Genomic DNA, 21,996 nt, shown 5'->3' with positions numbered 1-21,996 from the left:
GTTTAGTGTGCGGTTCCCTGTTGTTTAGGGGAACATCACTCATGTGTGGTGTCTGGCTGTGCTTATGGTAATCTGTGGTGTCTGGTTTTCTCAGTGCTTGTTCAGGGATGTGTCTAATCAGTGATAGGAGCACAGATGTCAGAGCTGGAGGCCTCATTACCTCTGATTGAAGAGGAGGGCAGGGGGGCACCAGGAGCTCCATAGGGACCAGGGGTACATGTTTGGGCCCAGCTGTGTACCCTTTCTCCCCTTTTCTCACTCCCTTTCTCCCCTTTTCTCACTCCCTTTCTCCCCTTTTCTCACACCTCTCACTCGTCACTCGTCTCTCGCTCATTCCTCTCTTTCCCTCTCTTTTTCCTGGATACCCGTCAATTTGTCTGTCCCCTCTCCCTGTCGCTTTCCTCTCTCCCCTTCCTCCTCTCTTTCCACCTCTCTCCTGGGTTTTCTCTCCATGTCAGTGTGTAACTGACTCTGACTCCGTGCTTCTACACCTGCATTGCTTGCTGTTTGGGGTTTTAGGCTGGGTTTCTGTACTTTGAGATATCAGCTGATGTACGAAGGGCTATATAAATAAATTTGATTTCATTTGATTTTGACAGTGTCCTTAGATGTCAGATCTCCCTCTCCATCTCGTTCTCTGTGAGGCTGCCTCTCCTCTTACCAACACAACTGTCACCAATTGGCTGACTTAATGACAGCCACTATTATCAATCCAAAAGTTTTGTGGAAGTTTTTTCTTGAGTTTATTTCAGGTTGACCATGCCTGACTGTTTCTCAATGCTTACCCTCCCCTACTCCCTAAAATACTGTTGTTTGAGGGAGTAAGTTTGTTTTGGGTTGAAACACAGCACAACTTCAGGGATAAGAAACCCCCTGGTGTGTTCTCCAAACACCAAAATGTAAATAAACATGTTTAATTATAAATCCACAAATCTAATCCAGACAGTCAGTGAAAGCTTGCTGGGCCAGTGCTCCCTTTAAAAAAATGTATCTCAATGGGATCATTGTGGTAACACCATTGCGCTAACACTAGTTAGCAATTCCGCTAACTCCAGTTGGCAACTTCCTTCTAACTGCACACAGAGAGATAAAAATGGTATCCAGAAGTTCATCTGACTCTGGGAAAGTGGATAAAGGGCTTCATTGCTAGACGTTGGATAGAAAAACTAAGCAAACCTTCCCTCAGCCCACTTTCACCTTCTGAACAAATTCATATTTTAACCAATATCTGGATTTCAGTTGGGTTACTTCAAACAGTTAAAATATTTCTCCCCTGGCTGTTGGAACAAAATTCTCTCTCTCTCTGTCTCTCTCTGTGTAATGGCTTGGCAGCCCTCCTGTACCCTGTCTGTCTGCTTAGTTTATGGAACTGAATGGTGGCCTTTAATTTGAAAGGGTAAATGGAAAGTAAGACTGAGAGTGGAAACATGGCTCTAAGTGTGGGTCGCCTTGGACATCTTTCAGGTGACAGTCATAGGGTTATTGACGATGGCCAGTTTTGAGCCTGGATGATGTCAGATATTCATTAGCTAGGGGATGGGACCGGGGGGTGTTGTGCACAGACTGGCGATTTGCAGACTGTTGCGGTTCATCATTCGCCCATGTTGTCTTATAGTAATGATGCCACATATGCTCCCGGCAGGCCCATTTATTCAGGAAACGTTTAAATATTTGTCATTTAACTTTGAAAATATGTTACCTTTTTTATATGTGGCATAAAAACAACCAGTCACTGTTTTAATCTGATTTAAGCTACTTCAAAAGTTTCCTTTAGGCATATGCACGTTCGTCCAAAATATAATTCCAGCATCATCAAAATGGCTTGACATTAACCAGGTTTCCATCCAACCTTTTTGTGTGAGTGAAGTACATGTCTGATAACAACTATCACGCTATCAAGGGAAAGCATGCAATTGATTAAGGCTTCAGATGAAATAATGATGAACATCACAGGGTGCTGAAAGTGCAAGGTGATGAGCTTGATGCTCCTTTCAATAAGTATCGAGGGTCTTATTCTGATGACATGATCATCGATGCTTGGCTGCTGTTTGACAAATAAAAATGATATCGAGCTTTTGTCCATAATAATCTCATCGGGTAGGTTATACCCACACTGTATCTGCGAGCTGTGTGCTAGAGCGCACGTGCCGATACCAGACTGGGAACATTCGCTATACATAAACAATTGTTTTTTTGTGGTAAAACCATCAGTGGGTTAACTGTCTTGTTCCAGCAGCAGAACGACTGATTTTTTACCTCGCCAGCTCGGGGATTCGATCCAGCAACTTTTCGGTTACTGGCCCAACGCTCTAACCTGCCGCCCCCAGGATACAAAGTGTGCGAGCTAGGTTACTCACTTTAGACCTGTCCAGGACTCACAGATCACCATGGATAAAGGAAAGGGAGGCAACAAGAGGAAGCTGTTGTCGAATATTGACACGCAGCCCTGGCTAGAAATAACAGATAAGAGATCAAATAAGAAAAATGGAATTAATCTGGGTCGTGTGAATGTAAACTTCCCCTTTCTCTGTCAGAGACTAGAACCTGGATCACATGAATGATTTGTCCATACCAGGCGAAGGCAGGCGGAACATTCCAATATCCAATAGCCGTGTATGCGCACAGGCATAAAACATGTGCACATTTGATTGGCTCCAACCCAACAGTCACAAGTCATAATAAAGACGATTCACTCTTATCTGGAACATACTTTCAGAAAGGAACTAGTTCTGTCCTACTTCCGAGCTGGAAGTATAGATCCAGACCTGTCTTTTTTTATGATAGAAACCCAACAACACTCAACTAGTTCCTTGCTTGTCTTGAAGGTTATTTTTGGTGCTTTGGTTCCCTCTTTGACTCTAGGAAGGGATTGTATTTACCTTTTGGATCCATAAAGATCAGCTAATGGCTTGTATTGGAGAAGTGACAAAAGTGTCTGGATGGATTGAGCTGAGACTGGCCATGCTGTGGCCTGGTTCAATACGACTCGGAGAAAGACAGGAAGATGCCTCCATTGTATCTCACATAGGAGAGGTGGTTGAAAAGAGAGTGAAAGACAGGCAAAAGACTGCTGATCCATGATCAATGGACATTTGGCTGGAACTGTGGGAGCTGAATGGATTTTGGAAGACCTTACAGGAGCAAAGCAATCAGTGGGATTTGCAATTTGGCTGAAAACATATGGAGCTGAAATGAAATTGGAAGACATGGTCTCTGAGCCTGGGTAATGGCCAGTGTGTGTGTGTGTGGGTGTGGGTGGGACCTGCCATGTAATAGGGTTTGGGTCTGCTTGGGGAGTCTAGCACACCTCGTAAAGATCCACACACAGAGGAAATTACTATTGACCGCTCCAACTACCCTGAGCTCTGAGGTGATTTTCTACATGGCTGGAAAAAAGGTCCACAGAATTGTGTGCAATTTGCATGTAGTGTGTTTAATCTGCATTGCTGGGAATTGCCAGGGACTTCACAATACAATTTTTATCCCGATACTTCGGTGCCGATAGAACATGTATTATGATTATATATGTATTTCAATTCGATACTGTGATTTTTATTGCGATTTGATGTTCCGAACATATTGCTCACTGTGTGTCTGCTGCAGAGTTACAAGTAAATGCATGAGAAAACGAGTTTTGATTAGTCAGGGAAATAAAAGTGGTGAAAACAAGTTAGCCTGGCTCACTATTTAAAAACCTACAGTAACAAATCTTTACAATAAAAATAATATTGCCATGTGTAACTGTATCGATTTATTTTTCACCCATCACTAGTAATCTGTGTGATTTAGCGTGTTTCTTTGCTTCCATACTCATTGTTGAACCACAGAAGGTAAAGTTTGTGCTTCACATTGGATTTGTTTTTCCTCTTTCTCTCTCAATTCAGTTAAAGTAAAAGGGGCTTTATTGACGTGAGAAACAAATGTTTACTTCGCCAAACCAAGTGAAATAAACAACAAAAATGAGAAGAAACAAAACAAAAAAACTATCAGAAATTATACTGAACTTAAATATACACACAACAGGTAAAGTGTTGTTTCCATGTTTCATAAGCACAAAATATAGAGGTACAGGGTGAGACCCAGATGCAGACACGGTAGGCAGATGGTTATTAGTATCCAAGGGGCAGGCAAGAGAATGGTCGTGGACAGGCAAAAGATCTTGGTTCGCTCGCTCTGACTAGCCGTTGGATTGGGGTTGGAATCCAGAGGACAGGCTGGCTGACGACCCAATAAGGGTGCAAAACGGTTTCCAGAACTGAGACGAGAACTGAGAACCCCGGTCGGAGACCATGTCTACCGGGAGTCCGTGGATCCTGAAGACGTGCTGCACCATGAGCTGGGCCATCGATTTGGCAGAGGGTAGTTTGGAGAGAGGGATGAAATGGGTGGCTTTGAAAAACCCGCTTGTTACCATCAGACTGAGGGAGCCCAGTGACAAAGTACAGGGAGATATGGGACCAGGGACGATGAGGGACAGGTAGTGGCTGAAGGAGGCCAGAAGGGGCTTGCCTCAGAGTCTTATTCTGAGCACAAATGGTGCATGCGGCGACGAAGGCAGAGAGGCATCAGGAACCATTGTGGGCCTCCAGAAATGTTGTCGAAGGAAGGCCATTACATGTAAGCCCTGAGGAATGAGCTCATTCCAGGACCCGGGACCGGACTGAATTAGGGACGAACAACCGGTTAGCTGGGCCCCCTCCAGGGGCAGGCTGGGAACGTTGTGTCTTGTGGACCAAAGTCTCAATATGCCAGCCCACAGCAGCCACAAGGTATGGGGTAGGGAGGATGGTCTCGGAGTCAGATGATGTGGCAACGGGACTGTACAGGCAAGAGAGGGCATCAGGTTCAACATTCTTGAACCCTGGGCGATAGGAAATGGTGAAGTTGAACCTGGTGAATAACAGAGCCCACCAGGCCTGCCTGCAGTTAAGGCGCTTGGCTGTGCGGAGATATTACAAATTCTTTGGTCCAATCCAAAAATGAATGTTCTGCTCCCTCCAACCAGTGTCTCCACTCCTCCAGTGCCATCTTGACCACCAGGAGTTCTCGATTACCCACGTCATAGTTTCTTTCTGCAGAGTTGAGATGATGGGACAGGAAGGCACAGGGATGGAGCTTTTGGTCCTGGATGGATCTCTGGAACAGGACAGCCCCCACTCCAATGACAGAAACATCAACCTCAACCACAAACTGACGGGACGGGTCCAATCCACTACTGCTTTCACCTTTTCCGGGTCCATCTGGACATATCCTTCAGTGATTACATATCCCAGAAAGGAAAAAAAACAGGATGTTGTCGAGGTAGACAAACATGAAACGATTTAACATATCCCGGAGCACATCGTTTACCAGGCCCTGGAAGACCACGCTGGTGTGACCAAACGGCATGACCAGGTACTCATAATGTCCACTGGCAGTGTTGAAGGCTGTCTTCCACTCATCCCCTTCGCGTATCCAAACCAGGTGGTAGGCATACCAAAAGTCCAGCTCGGAGAAGTTGGTTAGCGCCCTGGAGAGGTTCGAAAGCCGAGGAGAGGAATGGTAGGGGGTAACGATTCTTGATCGTTATGTCATTAAGGCCCCGGTAGTTAATGCACGGACGCAGGGTCTTGTCCTTCTTTTCCACAAAGAAAAACTATGCGCCGGCAAGTGATGCAGAAGGACGGATACCTCCAGCAGCCAGAGAATCCTCAATATACTCCTCCATGGCCTTGGTCTCTAGGATAGGGAATATAGCCGACCACGAGGCGGTGTGGTACCTGGGAGATGGTCAATAGCACAATTGTAGGGACGATGCGGGGGAAGAGAAGTAGCCCGTACCTTGCTGAAGAGGTCATGATACTCTGCGGGGACGGAAGAGAAATCCAAGGCTTGACTTAAGCTCTGAGAAGGCCGTCTCGGGGACGGCTGCGCTGCTTTGAGGCAATGAGAATGTCAGAACGGACTCCAACCCAGGATTGAACTCGTGGTCCAGTTAATAACGGGGTTGTGTTTTTGGAGCCAAGAAGATCCCAAAACAACAGGAACATGGAGGGACTCAATGATGAGAAGCTGTATAGCCTCACTGTGATTTCCTGAAACCAGCAGTTTAACAAGAACATTGCTGTGGGTAACTCTACCAATGGAGCGGCCGTCCAGTGCTCTAGCGTCCATGGGAACAGAGAGGAGTTGAGTGGGGATACCTAATTCAGAAACTAGGGTAGTGTCCGTAAAACTCTCATCTAGCTCTGCCCAGTTGCATAGGTTCCGGTGTATCTGACTCACCCGTCGCCGATGATTCTTGAGGGAGCTCGGGTGGCTTCAGGTCTTCTCGGAAATACTGCCTTCGGGGACTCCCGGATTCGTTCGGAGATGAACGAGCAACAACAGATGAATGAGTGTGCCCAAGACCAGACCACCTCTCACTCCTGCGTTCCCGTAGATGCCCATCCATCCTAAGAGAAGGGCGAGGACAGGTGAAACAGATCAGGGTGTGACACAAAAAGCTTATTTCTCTCAAATGTTATGCACAAATTTGTTTACATCCCTGTTAGTGAGCATTTCTACTTTGCCAACATAAACCATCCACCTAACAAGTGTGGCATAACAAGAAGCTGATTAAACAGCATGATCATAACACAAGTGCACCTTGTGCTGGCGACAATAAAAGGCCACTTTAAAATATGCATTTTTGAAACACAGCACAATGCCACAGATGTCTCAAGTTTTGAGGGAGCGTGCAATTGGAATGCTGACTGCAGGAATGTCCACCTTAGCTGTTGCCAGAGAATTTAATGTTAATTTCTCTACCATAAGCCCCCTCCAGCATTGTTTTAGAGAATTTGGCAGTACGTCTGACCAGCCTCACAACCCGCAGACCATGTGTAACCACGGCAGCCCAGGACCTCCACATCTGGCTTCTTCACTTGTTGGATCATCTGAGACCAACCAATATCCATCAACCGGAGAGCTGATGAAACTGTGGGTTTGCACAACCAAATAATTTCTACACAAACTGTCAGAAACCGTCTCGGGAAGCTCATTGTACTCACCAGGGTCTTGACCTGACTGCAGTTTGGCGTCGTAACCGACTTCAGTGGGCAAATGCTCACCTTCGATGGCAACTGGCATGCTGGAGAAGTGGACTCTTTATGGATGTATCCCAGTTTCAACTGTACCGGGCAGATGGCGAGTATGGCGCTGTGTGGGTGAGTGGTTTGCTGATGTCAACATTGTGAACAGAGTGCCCTGTGGTGGGGTTATGGTATGGGCAGGCATAAGCTTCGGCCAACGAACACAATTGCATTTTATCGATGGCAATTTGAATGAGATAGCGTGACGAGATCCTGAGGCCCATTGTCGTGTGCCGCCATCACCTCATGTTTCAGGATGATAATGCACGGCCCCATTTCTCAAGGATCAGTACATAATTCCTGGAAGCTGAAAATGTCCCAGTTTTTCCATGGACTGCATACTCATCAGACATGTCACCTATAGACCATGTTTGGGATACTCTGGATTATGGCTGGGCGATATGGCCTAAAACTCATATCTTGATATTTTTTAATATATTTTTTACTTATGCGCGAGTCACGATATATATCTCGATTTTAAAATATATATATAAAAACATCTCTAAGCTTTGTTGTACAATTAAAGGTCAAATATACACTACATTTAAATCTGTCAGCAATAATCTAATGAATTCAGAGATTGTAAAATTATACCTTGACTGAATATATATGCCTTCCACAACCATAAAACCCACTAATAATGTCATTATTTTTTTAAAATAGTTGTACTGACTTTTCTGTTCAATAAACACTGATTTGGCTTTCAGGTCTGTCTATAAAAATGCTCTTTTTGTTTACAAATTTAACCTGAACCATGCACATTCACTAACAATTTGTATTTTACCTTTATTTAACTAGGCAAGTCAGTTAAGAACAAATTCTTATTTTCAATGACGGCCTAGGAACAGTGGGTTAACTGCCTGTTCAGGGGCAGAACGACAGATTTGTACCTTGTCAGCTCGGGGGTTTGAACTTGCAACCTTCCGGTTACTAGTCCAATGCTCTAACCAAAAGACTACCACTGCCGCCCCAATGCAGTAGGCATTGTAGAAAATTAACACTGTTTATGAGGCCAATCTCTCAAGCACAAGCCAACGTGCTAGTGAGTAGCCAGCTAATATTTGTATTTCAAGTTTAGCCAACTTGGATCTAGGTATAATTTCACAAGCTCTGAATTCTACGAACAAGGCAAAACAGTTGAATTGTTATGAACACAACCTTCTGTTCGTCTCCAACTGTTTGAACAGCATGCTAGCCTGTCCACTACCAAATTTCTTAGAATTAGAACGAGTTGCAAATTCCTTATATAATTATTGTATGCTTATTGCACATTTATAAAACACGACTAAACAGCTAGAATAACAATCTTATTAGACTAAAATGCTTCTAGCGATACGTGGTACCATAATGTGCGTGCGACCAAACAGAATGAATGTTCATTGGTACATCCGATTTATTAGCGTCTGCTCAAAATTGAGGGGATGAAACATAAACAGGTTCTGCCCCTGAACAAGGTAATTAACGCACTGCTCCTAGGCCGTCATTGTAAATAAGAATTTGTTCTGAACTGACTTGCCGAGAAAATTAGGAATTCTATATACAGTTGAAGTCGGAAGTTTGCATACACCATAGCCAAATACATTTAAACTCAGTTTATCACAATTCTTGACATTTAATCCTTGTAAAAATTCTCTGCCTTAGGTCAGTTAGGATCAGCAATTTATTTTAAGAATGTGAAATGTCAGAATAATAATAGAGAGAGTTATTTATTTCAGCTTTTATTTCTTTCATCACATTCCCAGTGGGTCAGAAGTTTACATACACTCAATTAGTATTTGGTAGCATTGCCTTTAAATTGTTTAACTTGGGTCAAACGTTTTGGGTAGCCTTCCACAAGTTTCCCACAATAAGTTGGGGGAATGTTGGCCTGAAGCAGGTTTGTAGGCCTCCTTGCTCATACACGCTTTTTTAGAACGTTCCACAAATTTACTATAGGATTGAGGTCAGGGCTTTGTGACGGCCACTCCAATACCTTGACTTTGTTGTCCTTAAGCCATTTTGACGCAACTTTTGAAAGTATGCTTGGGGTCATTGTCCATTTGGAAGACCCATTTGCGACCAAGCTTTAACTTGATGTCCCACACTGATGTCTTGAGATGTTGCTTCAATATATCCACATAATTTTCCATCCTTATGATGCCATCTATTTTGTGAAGTGCACCAGTCCCTCCTGCAGCAAAGCACCCCCACATCATGATGCTGCCACCCCCGTGCTTCACGGTTGGGATGGTGCTCTTCGGCTTGCAAGCGTCCCTCTTTTTCCTCCAAACATAACGATGGTCATTATGGCCAAACAGTTCTATATTAATTTCATCAGACCAGAGGACATTTCTCTAAAAAGTATGATCTTTGTCCCCATGTGCAATTGCAAACCGTAGCCGGCCTTTTCTTATGACGGTTCTGGAGCAGTGAGCGTCCTTGCTGAGCAGCCTTTCAGGTTATTTCGATATAGGACTCGTTTTACTGTGCATATAGATACTTTTGAACCTGTTTCCTCCAGCATCTTCACAAGGTCTTTTGCTGTTTTTCTCGGATTGATTAGCACTTTTCTCACCAATGTACATTCATCTCTAGAAGACAGAACGTGTCTCCTTCCTGAGCGGTATGACGGTTGCATGGTCCCATGGTGTTTATACTTGCGTACTATTGTTTGTAAAGATGAACGTGGTACCTTCAGGCGTTTGGAAATTGCTCCCAAGGATGAACCAGACATGTGGAGGTCTACAATTGTTTTTCTGAGGTCATGGCTGATTTCTTTTGATTTTCTCATGATGTCAAGCAAAGAGGCACTGAGTTTGAAGGTAGGACCTTGAAATACATCCACAGACACTCCTCTAATTGACTCAAATTATGTCTATTAGCCATCAGAAGCTTCTAAAGCCATGACAACATTTTCTGGAATTTTCCAAGCTGTTTAAAGGCACAGACAACTTAGTGTATGTAAACTTCTGACCCACTGGAATTGTGAGTGAAATAATCTGTCTGTAAACAATTGTTGGAAAAATGATTTGTGTCATGCACAAAGTAGATGTTCTAACCGACTTGCCAAAACTATAGTTTGTTAACAAGAAATTTGTGAAGTTGTTGAAAAACAAGTTTTATTGACTCAAACCTAAGTGTATGTAAACTTCCGACTTCAACTGTGTGTGCCCTCTGTTCGCCATTGTTTTGTTGGATTTTGTTACCATGTCCGTTGGTCTGTGAGTATCTGTCCTTTGTGAGTTTGGCTTTCGTGCTGCGTGTGTTGTGCACTTGTTATTACGGGTCTCGTCCCGTCCCGTGTATTGTTGTGCATTTGTTATTATGGTTCTTGCCCCGTGGAGTGTATTGAGGGTTTCGTCCCGTGTATTTATTACTCACTTTTTGTTTGGGTTACATCCCTGTGTTTTTGTATATGTGTTTGTTTTGGGCTTCGTCCCCATGCCTTTTCATGGCATTTTGTATATTTTGGGTGGAGTATTCAACTCTCCTATTATGAATTCCTGCACCTGTCTCCAATCAGTTATGTGACAAAATAACATGGAATCATGTAGTAACCAAAAAAGTGTTAGTTTTGGTGTCTTCAGTATTATTCTACATTGTAGAAAATGTGTAAAAATAAAGAAAAACCCTGGAATGAGTAGGTGTGTCCAAACTTTTGACTGTTCCTGTATGTCAATAAGGTGTTTTTTAATTTAAAAAAATCTTTAATACATTTGCAAAACAATCAAACAGAGTCTACTTCGTCATTATGGGGTATTGAGTGTAGGTTGATGAGGATGTGTATTTATTTAATACATGTAACAAAATGTGGAAGAAGTCAAGGGGTCTGAATCCTTTTCGAATGCACTGTATACAAGTATTTGTAGTCTATATTGATACATTGTACTGATTTAAATACACCTCCCATCTTGCCAATAAAGTCGTCCATGGTCATGTGACCTTTGGAACGCTACATGGTGGGAGATACTGGTGGATGTTCTCTTCAATGACCAGAACCTTAATGGTTAACATTTAAGGCATTTGGCATATGGTATGCCAGACATATCTGCGTCCCAAATGTCACCCTATTCCCTATAAAGTGCACTATTTTGAACAAGGCTCATATAATAGATTCCTGAATACATCAATAACCATAATTACAAGTCAACAGCACTTGCTCTAAAGAGCTCCTCTCTTCACACCGCCAAGCGCCTAGTCAGCCTACACTGAACTCACTTCAATCACCCGGTGACATATTGCTTTTTTTTGGCCCTGATCTTTCTTTTTGGAAGAGTGTGACCCTCAACTTAACTCCAGTTCCTTTCACTACCATAAGCACTGTGCTTGCAAAATGCAAATAAAACTAAATCCAATTTTTGCCGTGAATGGGTTTTTGTATGGATTCATGAAATTACTTTTTTTTTTGCTATGTAATTCTAAGATTAAATATTTAATGTTATCATGCTTGGTTACTTTATATATGTTTAAGTATAGTATGATTAGTTGAAGGTATGTTAGCACTTGGCTGGAACACAGCTCTGCACATCACATGGGTCCTTTGCACCAGATTTGAAGAGCCCTATCTTAACTGTATAAATCACAGGCTAAAGTTTTTTGAATGACAGGTGAAGGTTTGAGTGACAGCTACAGGTGGTCATGATTCTCTCTTCTCAGCCTTTTCACTGTTGGAATATTATAAACAGGCAGTTAGGGGTCTGGGCCTCACAACCTGACTCTGTCAGTCACTGTCACCATGGTGATATTGTGGCTGACAGACTGCTGGAGAAGCAAGTATCCATGTCCACATCTGTTCCTCTCTCTCTCTCTCTCTGTCTCTCTCGGTCTCTTTCTCTCCGTGCTAAGAAATATGTAGTCTTGCATGTGTGTATCAGTTATTTGTGTGTGTGTTTGTTCATGTACTCTAATTTCCATATACTTAAATTACAAAGATGTCAACCAGATGCCATCAGATAGAAACGCTACAGTAATGATTTACGAACACGTCGTAATAAGATTTAATGGACCCGTCATGTCCTCCTCTTGAGTCATATAGAAAGAAGGAGGGAGAGAAGAGATGGTTTGAGAGAGATAAACAGAGGGTATGACTAACACACACACACAGACAGACTCTGCACATTCCAGTGAGTGGGGTACTCTCATGGGCCTAATATAGTAATCCCCACCCTGGTCACATCTCTCTTGTAGTTAATATTCCTCTGGGTGTCCCCTCTCTCATCTCTACCCTGGGGAGGCAGACAAACGCTCTGCTCTTCTCTGCAATGCTTAGGGATCCCCTGGCTCCCGTTGGCCTGCTGCCCTGCCATGCTGCTGCCATACTGCCAGCCTAAACAGCCTTTCCTCTACTGGGCTCTCGTCTCTGCTGGAGGACTGGCACAGTGGAGCAAGTGAAGCGGGAGTGTAAGAGAGGGAGCGAGGTGGAGGAGGGGAAGAGAGTGGAGAGAGAGTTGGAGGAAAGGTCAGAGAGAATCTTAGCGAGAGAAACAGACAGACAGACAAGATCTCACCTTCAATCAATCAGAATGGGTTCTCAACAGAATCCATGAATAAAACAATGACAATTCAGTAAATGTGTTATTGTGCCTAGCTAAAATGGGATACATTGATAGATGGTGGCAAGACCTGAGATTGAGAGGGGAAGGAGGGGGGGTGCAGGGAAACAGAGTGAAAAGAAAGAGATAGAGATAAGCATATTAACTACATCTGCCAGGGTTTATAGTAAATGGTAATGCCTAGTTGTGTCTCAGAAGAAGGGCTATACTTCTGTGGCATGTCACTCATGACCACCACTGAGTTTGCATGTTGACATAAGAGTGGATTTGCCTAATAATGTAAAACATGGCAAACACAGGTTGAAATATTAATTGTGTGTTGTGTGTGCGAAGGTGATCGCATGCGTACACACTGCCTAGTCTCTTTGCTCACCCAGCCCAGCTTGTCAGTAAAAATTAGGGCAGGTCTCTCCGAGAGAGGCACAGAGAATATACAAGCCACAGCGCTGCTGATGCTCTCTTTCTCTCTGTGTGTGTGTGTGTGTGTGTCTATGAAAGAGGTGTACTTGGCGAGAAATGATAATGTGTGTGAGAAAGAAAGAGGGAGGGATAGGGAGAAAGATATAGGGAAAATATAGAGAGAGGGGAGACCGAAAGACAGACAGACATAGCTAGCTTCTACCTGTGGAGCTGGGCTCAGTGACCTGTTGAAAAGCCTCCTCATATTAGCATGCTCTGTTGCTCCTGTTCTCTCCAGATGTTGCCAAGCATAATCCTGCTCTGTTGCCAATGTTGCCACACTCATATCCATGTCCTTTCATACAGTACAAGCCGCCATGGAAATAGAAAACCATTTTAATTTTTTATTTCACCTTTAATTAACCAGGTAGGCTAGTTGAGAACAAGTTCTCATTTAAGAACTGTGACCTGGCCAAGATAAAGAAAAGCAGTTAAGACACATACAACAACACAGAGTTACACATGGAATAAACAAACAGTCAATAATACAGTAGAAAAAGTATATATACAGTGTGTGCAAATGAGGTAGGATAAGGGAGGTAAAGGCACTAAATAGACCATGGTGGTGAAGTAATTTAAATATAGCAATTAAACACGGGAATGGTGGATGTGTAGAAGATGAATGTGTAAGTAAAGATACTGTGCAAAGGAGCAAGATAAATAACTAAATACAGTATGGGGATGAGGTAGTTGGATGGGCTATTTACAGATGGGCTATGTACAGGTGTAGTGATCTGTGAGCTGCTCTGACAGCTGGTGCTTAAAGCTAGTGAGAGAGATATGAGTCTCCAGCTTCAGTGATTTTTGCAGTTCATTCCAGTCATTGGCAGCAGAGAACTTGAAGGAAAGGCGGCCAAAGGAAGAATTGGCTTTTTTGGAGTGACCAGTGAGATTTACCTGCTGGAGGGGTGGGTGCTGCTATGATGACCAGTGAGCTGAGATAAGACGGGGCTATACCTAGCAGAGACTTGTAGATGACCTGGAGCCAGTGGGTTTGGTGACGATTATGAAGCGAGGGCCAGCCAATGAGAGCGTACAGGTCGCAGTGGTGGGTAGTATATGGGGCTTTGGTGACAAAACGGATGGCACTGTGATCGACTGCATTCAATATGTTGAGTAGAGTGTTGAAGGCTATTTTGTAAATGACATCGCCAAAGGATCGGTAGGATGGTCAGTTTTGCGAGGGTATGTTTGGCAGCATGAGTGAAGGATGCTTTGTTTTGAAATAGGAAGCCGATTCTAATGTAATTTTGTATTGGAGATGCTTAATGTGAGTCTGGAAGGAGAGTTTACAGTCTAACCAGACACCTAGGTATTTGTAGTTGTCCACATATTCTAAGTCAGAACCTTCCAGAGTACAGGTCGACCAATTAATCGGGGCCAATTTCAAGTTATGGCAATCGGAAATCGGTATTTTTTAGCGCCGATTTGCCGATTTAAAAATATATATATATATTACTTTTCTAAAAACCTTTATTTAATCTTTATTTATCTAGGCAAGTCAGTTAAGAACACATTCTTATTTTCAATGACAGCCTAGGAACGGTGGGTTAACTGCCTCGTTCAGGGGCAGAAAGACAGATTTCCACCTTGTCAGCTCTGGGGATCCAATCTTGCAACCTTACAGTTCACTAGTCCAACGCAATAACGACCTGCCTCTCTCTCGTTGCACTCCACAAGGAGACTGCCTGTTACGCAAATGCAGTAAGCCAAGGTAAGTTGCTAGCTAGCGTTAAACTTATCCAATAAAAAACAATCAATCATAATCACTAGTTAACTACACATGGTTGATATTATCTAGAGTGTCCTGTGTTGCATATAATCTGACTGAGCATACAAGTATCTAAGTATCTGACTGAGCTGTGGTAGGCAGAAGCAGGCGCGTAAACATTCATTCAAACAGCACATTAGTGCGTTTTGCCAGCAGCTCTTCGTTGTGCATCAAGCATTGTACTGTTTATGACTTCAAACCTATCAACTACCGAGATGAGGCTGGTGTGTCCGAAGTGAAATGGCTGGCTAGTTAGCGCTCGCTAATAGCGTTTCAAACTTCACTCGCTCTGAGCCTTGGGGTGGTTGTTTCCCTTGCTCTGCATGGGTAATGCGGCTTCGATGTGGTGGCTGTTGTCGTTGTCTTGCTGGTTTGAGCCCAGGGAGGAGCGAGGAGAGGGACTGAAGCTATACTGTTACACTGGCAATACTAAAGTGCCTATAAGAACATCCAATAGTCAAAGGTTAATGAAATACAAATGGTATAGAGGGAAATAGTCTTATAATAACTACATTCTAAAACTTCTTACCTGGGAATATTGAAGACTCATGTTAAAAGGAACCACCAGCTTTCATATGTTCTCATGTTCTGAGCAAAGAACTGAAACGTTAGCTTTCTTACATAGCACATATTGCACTTTTACGTTCTTCTCCAACACTTTGTTTTTGCATTATTTAAACCAAATTGAACATGTTTCATTATCTACTTGAGGCTAAATTGATTTTATGGATGTATTGTATTAAGTTAAAATAAGTGTTAATTCAGTATTGTTGGAATTGTCATTATTACAAATACATTTAAAAAAATATTTATTTGTATTTTTTAAATCGGCCGATTGAATCGGTGTCGGCCTTATTGGTCCTCCAATTATCGGAATCGGCGTTGAAGAATCATAATCGGTCGACCTCTAGTCCAGAGTAGTGATGCTGGGCGGGCGGGCAGGTGCGGGCAGTGATCGGTTGAAGAGCATGCATTTAGTTTTACTTTAATTTAAGAGCAGTTGGAGGCCACGGAAGGAGAGTTGTAATGGCATTGAAGCTCATAATAATAATAATAATAATAATCTGGAGGGTTGTTAACACAGTGTCCACAGAAGTGCCAGAGGTATACAGAATGGTGTCGTCTGCGTAGAGGTGGATCAGAGAATCACCAGCAGCAAGAATTAAAAAAATATTTTTTACATAATGAATAAGAATAATAGTGAAGACATAAAAACTATGAAATAGCACATTAAATCATGTAGTAACCAAAACATTGCTAAACAATATTTTGTATTTGAGATTATTCTAGATGGCCACTGTTTCCCTTGATAGCAGCTTTGCACACTCTTGGCATTCTCTCAACCAGCTTCATAAGGTAGTCACCTGGAATTCATTTAAATTAACAGGTGTGCCTTGTTAAAAGTTGATTTATGGAATTTCTTTCTTTAATGCATTTGAGCCAACCAGTTGTGTTGTGACAAGGTAGGGCTGGTATACAGAAGATAGGGCTATCTGGTAAAAGACCAAGTCCATATTATGGCAAGAACAGCTCAAATAAGCAAAGAGAAATGACAGTACATCATTACTTTAAGACATGAAGGTCAGTCATTGCAGAAAATTAAGAACTTTGAACGTTTCGTCAAGTGCAGTCGCAAAAACCATCAAGCGCTATGATGAAACTGGCTCTCATGAGGACCGCAACAGGAAAGGAAGACCCAGAGTTACCGCTGCTGCAGAGGATAATTTCATTAGAGTTAACTGCACCTCAGATTGCAGCCCAAGTAAATGCTTCACAGAGTTCAAGTAACAGACCCATCTCAACATCAACTGTTCAGAGGAGACTGCATGAATCAGGCCTTCATGGTCGAATTGTTGGAAATATACCACTACTGAAGGACACAGATAAGAGAAAGAGACTTGCTTGGGGCCAAACAACACAAGCAATGGACATTAGACTGGAGGAAATCTGTCCTTTGGTCTGGAGTCCAAATTTGAGATTTTTGGATTCTAACTGCTGTGTCTTTGTGAGACGCAGAGTAGGCGAACTGATTGCCTCCATGTGTGGTTCCCAACGTGAAGCATGGAGGAGGTGTGGGGGTGCTTTGCTCGTGACACTGTCAGTGATTTATTTAGAATTCAAGGCACACTTAACCAGCATGGCTACCACAGCATTCTGCAGTGATACTCCTTCCTATCTGGTTTGCGCTATCATCTGTTTTTCAACAGGACAATGACCCAACACACATCCAGGCTGTGTAAGGGCTATTTGACCAAGAGTGATGGAGTGCTGCATCAGATGACCTGGCCTCCACAATCCCCCGACCTCAACCCAATTGCGATGGTTTGGGATGAATTGGACCACAGAGTGAAGGAAAAGCTGCCAATAAGTACTCAGCATATGTGGGAACTCCTTCAAGACTGTTGGAAAAGCATTTGTCATGAAGCTGGTTGAGAGAATACCAAGAGTGTGCAAAGCTGTCATCAAGGCAAAGGGTGGCTACTTTGAAGAATCTAAAATATATTTTGATTTAACACTTATTTGGTTACTACACGATTCCATGTGTGTTATTTCATAGTCTTGATATCTTCACTATTATTTTACAATGTAGAAAATAGAAAAAAATTAAGAAAAACTTTTAATGAGTAGATGTGTCCAAACTTTTGAGTGGTACTGTTTGTGTCTAGTCTGTTATTCTGTAGTATTCCCATTTGTATGAGATACAATCACATCTAAATGAAGAAGGTACACTGCATATATTCCCCTAATTTGTTTCTGTATCAGGGTCTCCTTCAATGTGGAGGTAGGTAGGCAATGTTATGTTGCTAAGATTAGAATCCTAGCACTATGTTCACTACTACAACAGGCAGAAGGAATCTCACAGCTTGAGTGTTTTTTGTTCTTTGGTACTGTGGCTGTATGGAAGCGCAGATGTAATATTCTACACCACACTTTGAGTTACAATCGGCACACTGTGTGTGTTTGGCAGAGCCGTTTTCTTCCATGGTGGTGACTGTATCTAGTTCAGTGTGATGGTGTATTCTCTGTGGATCCATTATCTAGGCCACATTGGGAAGAGAAAGCGAAGAGAGAGGGGAGCAAGAGGTGAGAGGGAAGGGAAAGAGAGGCAGGAAAGGCCCTCTGTGAGATCTGACTTTGTTCTGGAAAAAAACCCTCTCCCACACCAAGGAGAGAGGACAGAAGAGGAGAAGACAGGAGAGGAGAGAATGTGAGAAGAGAGGAAAGGAGAGAAAATGTTTGCTCACATTTACAATCTTACCTCCTCTCCTCTCCCCTCTCCTTTTATTGTTTTCTCTCCGTACAGTGAGAGTGTTACCCATGACCAGCAGGACCGTAATATCCCTGGTTAAGTCACAGTTTCACAGATCAGAACCTGGTGTTGCAGTTTTTTTCCTTCTAATTCTGAAGTGCCTTTTCTTACTCTACATGGGGTGGATAAAAATCTATTTCTTGAGTAGCACAGTAGAGGATGATGGGTAATGTAGGTCAGGGTCCTGGGGTCTGCCACATGTTCAGCGGGTTGTCATGGTAATGCTGTCATAACCAAGTGGCGATCTCTCAGTTGTGAGCCGATCATAGACATGCTTGATATGTTCATTAAATTAAATGTCTGTACGAACACATCTCATCAGAGATAGCGAGAGGGAGAGGAGAGAGGCAATGAGAAGAGAGAAGGGGGATACTACCAAATACATTTTTACTTTTCATGTTGTTTAGCAGATGTTATTGTGGGTGTAGCGAAATGCCTGTGTTTCCAGCTCCAACAGTGCAGTAATATCTAACAATTCACAGCAATACGCAGAACCTAAAAGTAAAATAACAGGATGAGCAATGTCAGAATGGCATAGACTAAAATACATTAGAATAGACTACTGTATATACATATGAGATGAGTAAAGCAAAAATATGTAAACATTATTAAAGTGACTAGTGTTCCATTATTAAAGTGACCAGTAATTTCAAGTCTATGTATATGGGGCAGCAGTCTCTAAGGTGCACGGTTATGTAACCGGGTGGAAGCCGCCTAGTGATGGCTATTTAACAATCTGATGACCTTGAGATAGAAGCTGTTTTTCAGTCTCTCGGTCCCAGCTTTGATGCACCTGTACTGACCCCGCCTTCTGGATGATAGTGGGGTGAACAGGCAGGGGCTTGGGTGGTTGTTGTCCTTGATCTTTTTGGCCTTCCTGTGACATTGGGTGTTGTAGGTGTCCTGGAGGGCAGGTAGTTTGCCCCCAATGATGCGTTGGGCAAACTGCACCACCCTCTAGAGAGCCCTGCTGTTGCGGGCAGTGCAGTTGCCGTACCAGGTGGTGATACAGCCCGACAGAATTGTGCATCTGTAAAAGTTTGTTGGTTTCAGCTGCGCCTTCTTCACCACACTGTCTGTGTGGGTGGACCATTTCAGATCTTCAGTGATGTGTACGCCTAGGAACTTGAAGCTTTCCACCTGCTCCACTGCTGTCCCGTGTAGGTGGATAGGGACGTGCTCCCTCCGCTGTTTCCTGAAGTTCACGATCAGCTCCTTTGTTTTGGCGACATTGAGTGTGAGGTTATTTTCCTGGCACCACGGTCCCAGGGCCCGAACCTCCTCTCTGTAGGCTGTCTCGTCATTGTTCGTAATCAGGCCTAGTTCTGTTGTGTCGTCTGCATACTTGATGATTGAGTTGGAGGGGCGTGTATGGCCATGCAGTCATGGGTGAACAGGGAGTACAGGAGGGGGCTGTGCATGCACCCTTGTGGGGCCCCTGTGTTGAAGATCAGTGAAGTGGAGATGTTGTTTCCTACCTTCACCATCTGGGGGTAGCCCGTTCAGGACCCAGTTGCACAGGCCAGGATTCAGTCTCAGGGCCCCAAACTTAATGATGAGCTTGGAGAGTACTATAGTGTTGAATGCTGAGCTGTAGTCAATGAACAATGTTCTTACATAGGTATTCCTCTTGTCCAGATGGGATTGGGCAGTGTACAGTGAGATGGTGATTGCATCGTCTGTGGATCTATTGGGGCGGTAAGAAAATTGTAGTGGGCCTGTAGTGTCAGGTACGGTAGATATATTCCTTAACTATCCTCTCAAAGTACTTCATGATGACAAAAGTGAGTGCTACGGGGCGATAGTCATTTAGTTCAGTTAGCTTTTCTTTCTTGGGTACAGAAACAATTGTGGACATCTTGTAGCAAGTGGGGGCAGCAGACTGGGATAGGGAGAGATTGACTATGTCCGTAAGCACTCCAGCCAGCTGGTTTGCGGATTCCCTGAGGACGCTGCTAGGGATGCTGTCAGTGCCGGTAGCCTTGTGAGGGTTAACACGCTTAAATGTCTTACTCACGTTGGCCACATGTCTTGTGTCTGAGCCGTTGTATTGCTATTCCACTTTGTCTCTATAGTAGCGATGTTACATTTTTGGCCGATACCGATATCCATTATTTTCCTTGCCTAAAAACACGATACCGATATTGAACATTTTTGCGGCATTTTAAGCATTCTAGTAGAGTTAAATAGTTAACAGACTGCTGCGTCCATGTGTGTATGGCACTGCATCTCTGTGCAGGAGGCATAACTACAGTCCCTATTCCGGGACTGGGTTAAGTAGCTGGCTAGCTATTTCTTTTCATCAACTTGAAGTTCAAATTCAATAGGCGAACAATTGTATTGGTGATAGCTAGGTACCATGCTAAAGCTATCCCAGAAGTTGCGGTCAAACAAATTATGCTTTATTACCAACGCGAAGACCCAAACGGTGTTCCACAGCATGTATGTCGTGAAGCTAATAACAGTGACGCTATTACTGTGTAAGGCAACATCAGAAAATAGCACACTCAACCGGTGCTCGACCAGTCGGCGAACGCCAACATCACCCACGACAGAGAATGGTTGATTGTCAAGGGCTTTAATGGATTTTGCCTTTGAGTTGTCTCGCTGAAATGTTGTTACTCATTCAAATGACTACTCGACTTGTTGACTGCACAATCCACACAGCAGACATTGTGTGGGCTAGGTTATGAATGCTGTGTTGCACGTGTAGCGCAACATTTTACGTATCGTCATTACATCATGTACCTACGTTATATTGGTATGCACCGTAGATTTAACATCGGCGTTAAATTAGACATCGGGCGATACCGTTGTTGGCATTTTTAGCTAATATCGGCCGATTCCGATATGTTTGCCGATATATCGTGCATCCCTACCTTATACTGACGTTTTTCCTGTTTGATTGCCTTACGAAGGGAATAACTACACTGTTTGTATTTGGCCATGTTCCCAGTCACCTTGCCATGTTTGAATGCGGTGTTTCATGCTTTCAGTCTTGCGCAAATGCTGCCATCTATCCACGGTTTCTGGTAGGATAGGTTTTAGTCACAGTGGGTACAACATCCCCTATAAACTCAGTCACCGTATCCTGGTATTTGTATGTTATGTTATTCTCTGAGACTACCTGGAACATATCCCAGTCCACGTGATCAAAACAATCTTGAAGCGTGGATTCCGATTGGTCATACCAGCATTGAATAGTCCTTAGCACGGGTACTTCCTGTTTGAGTTTCTGCCTATAGGAAGGGATGAGCAAAATGGAGTCGTGATCAGATTTGCCGAAGGGAGGGCAGGGGAGGGCCATGTAGGCATCCCGGAAGTTGGAGTAGCAGCAGCACGAGTACTACAGTCAATGTGTTGATAAAACTTCTGTAGCGTTTTCCTCAACTTTGCCTTGTTAAAATCCCCAGCTACAATAAATACTGCCTCAGGATATGTGGTTTCCAGTTTGCCTAAAATCCAGGGAAGTTCTTTAATGGCCGTCGTGGTATTGGCTTGAAGGGGAATATACACGGCTGTGACTATAACCGAAGATAATTATCTTGGGAGGTAATACGGTCGGCCTTTGATTGTGAGCTATTCTAGGTCAGGTGAACAAAATGACTTGAGTTTCTTTATGTTATCACAATCCCACCATGAGTGGTTAATCATGAAACATACACCCCCACCTTTCTTCTTCCCGGAGACTTCTTTATTCCTATCTGTGCGATATATTGAGAACCCAGCTGGCTGTATGGACAAAGACAGTATATCTCGAGAGAGCCATGTTTCTGTGAAACGGAGTATGTCTCTCTGGAAGGAGATTCTCGC

At 43.3% G+C, this 21,996-nt stretch overlaps 1 protein-coding gene across 4 annotated transcripts in view; it reads left to right on the top strand.

Annotated features, from left to right (window-relative positions):
• Positions 1-21,996, top strand: part of LOC118392262 (copine-8-like) — a 118,816-nt gene that overhangs the window by 2,224 nt on the left and 94,596 nt on the right. The window lies entirely within an intron of this gene.

Source organism: Oncorhynchus keta, chromosome 13 (assembly GCF_023373465.1).
Source record: "Oncorhynchus keta strain PuntledgeMale-10-30-2019 chromosome 13, Oket_V2, whole genome shotgun sequence".
NCBI classification, from domain to species: domain Eukaryota; kingdom Metazoa; phylum Chordata; class Actinopteri; order Salmoniformes; family Salmonidae; genus Oncorhynchus; species Oncorhynchus keta.
The sequence above is the reverse complement of the archived record's forward strand: the minus strand, read 5'-3'. Positions and strand labels throughout refer to the sequence as shown.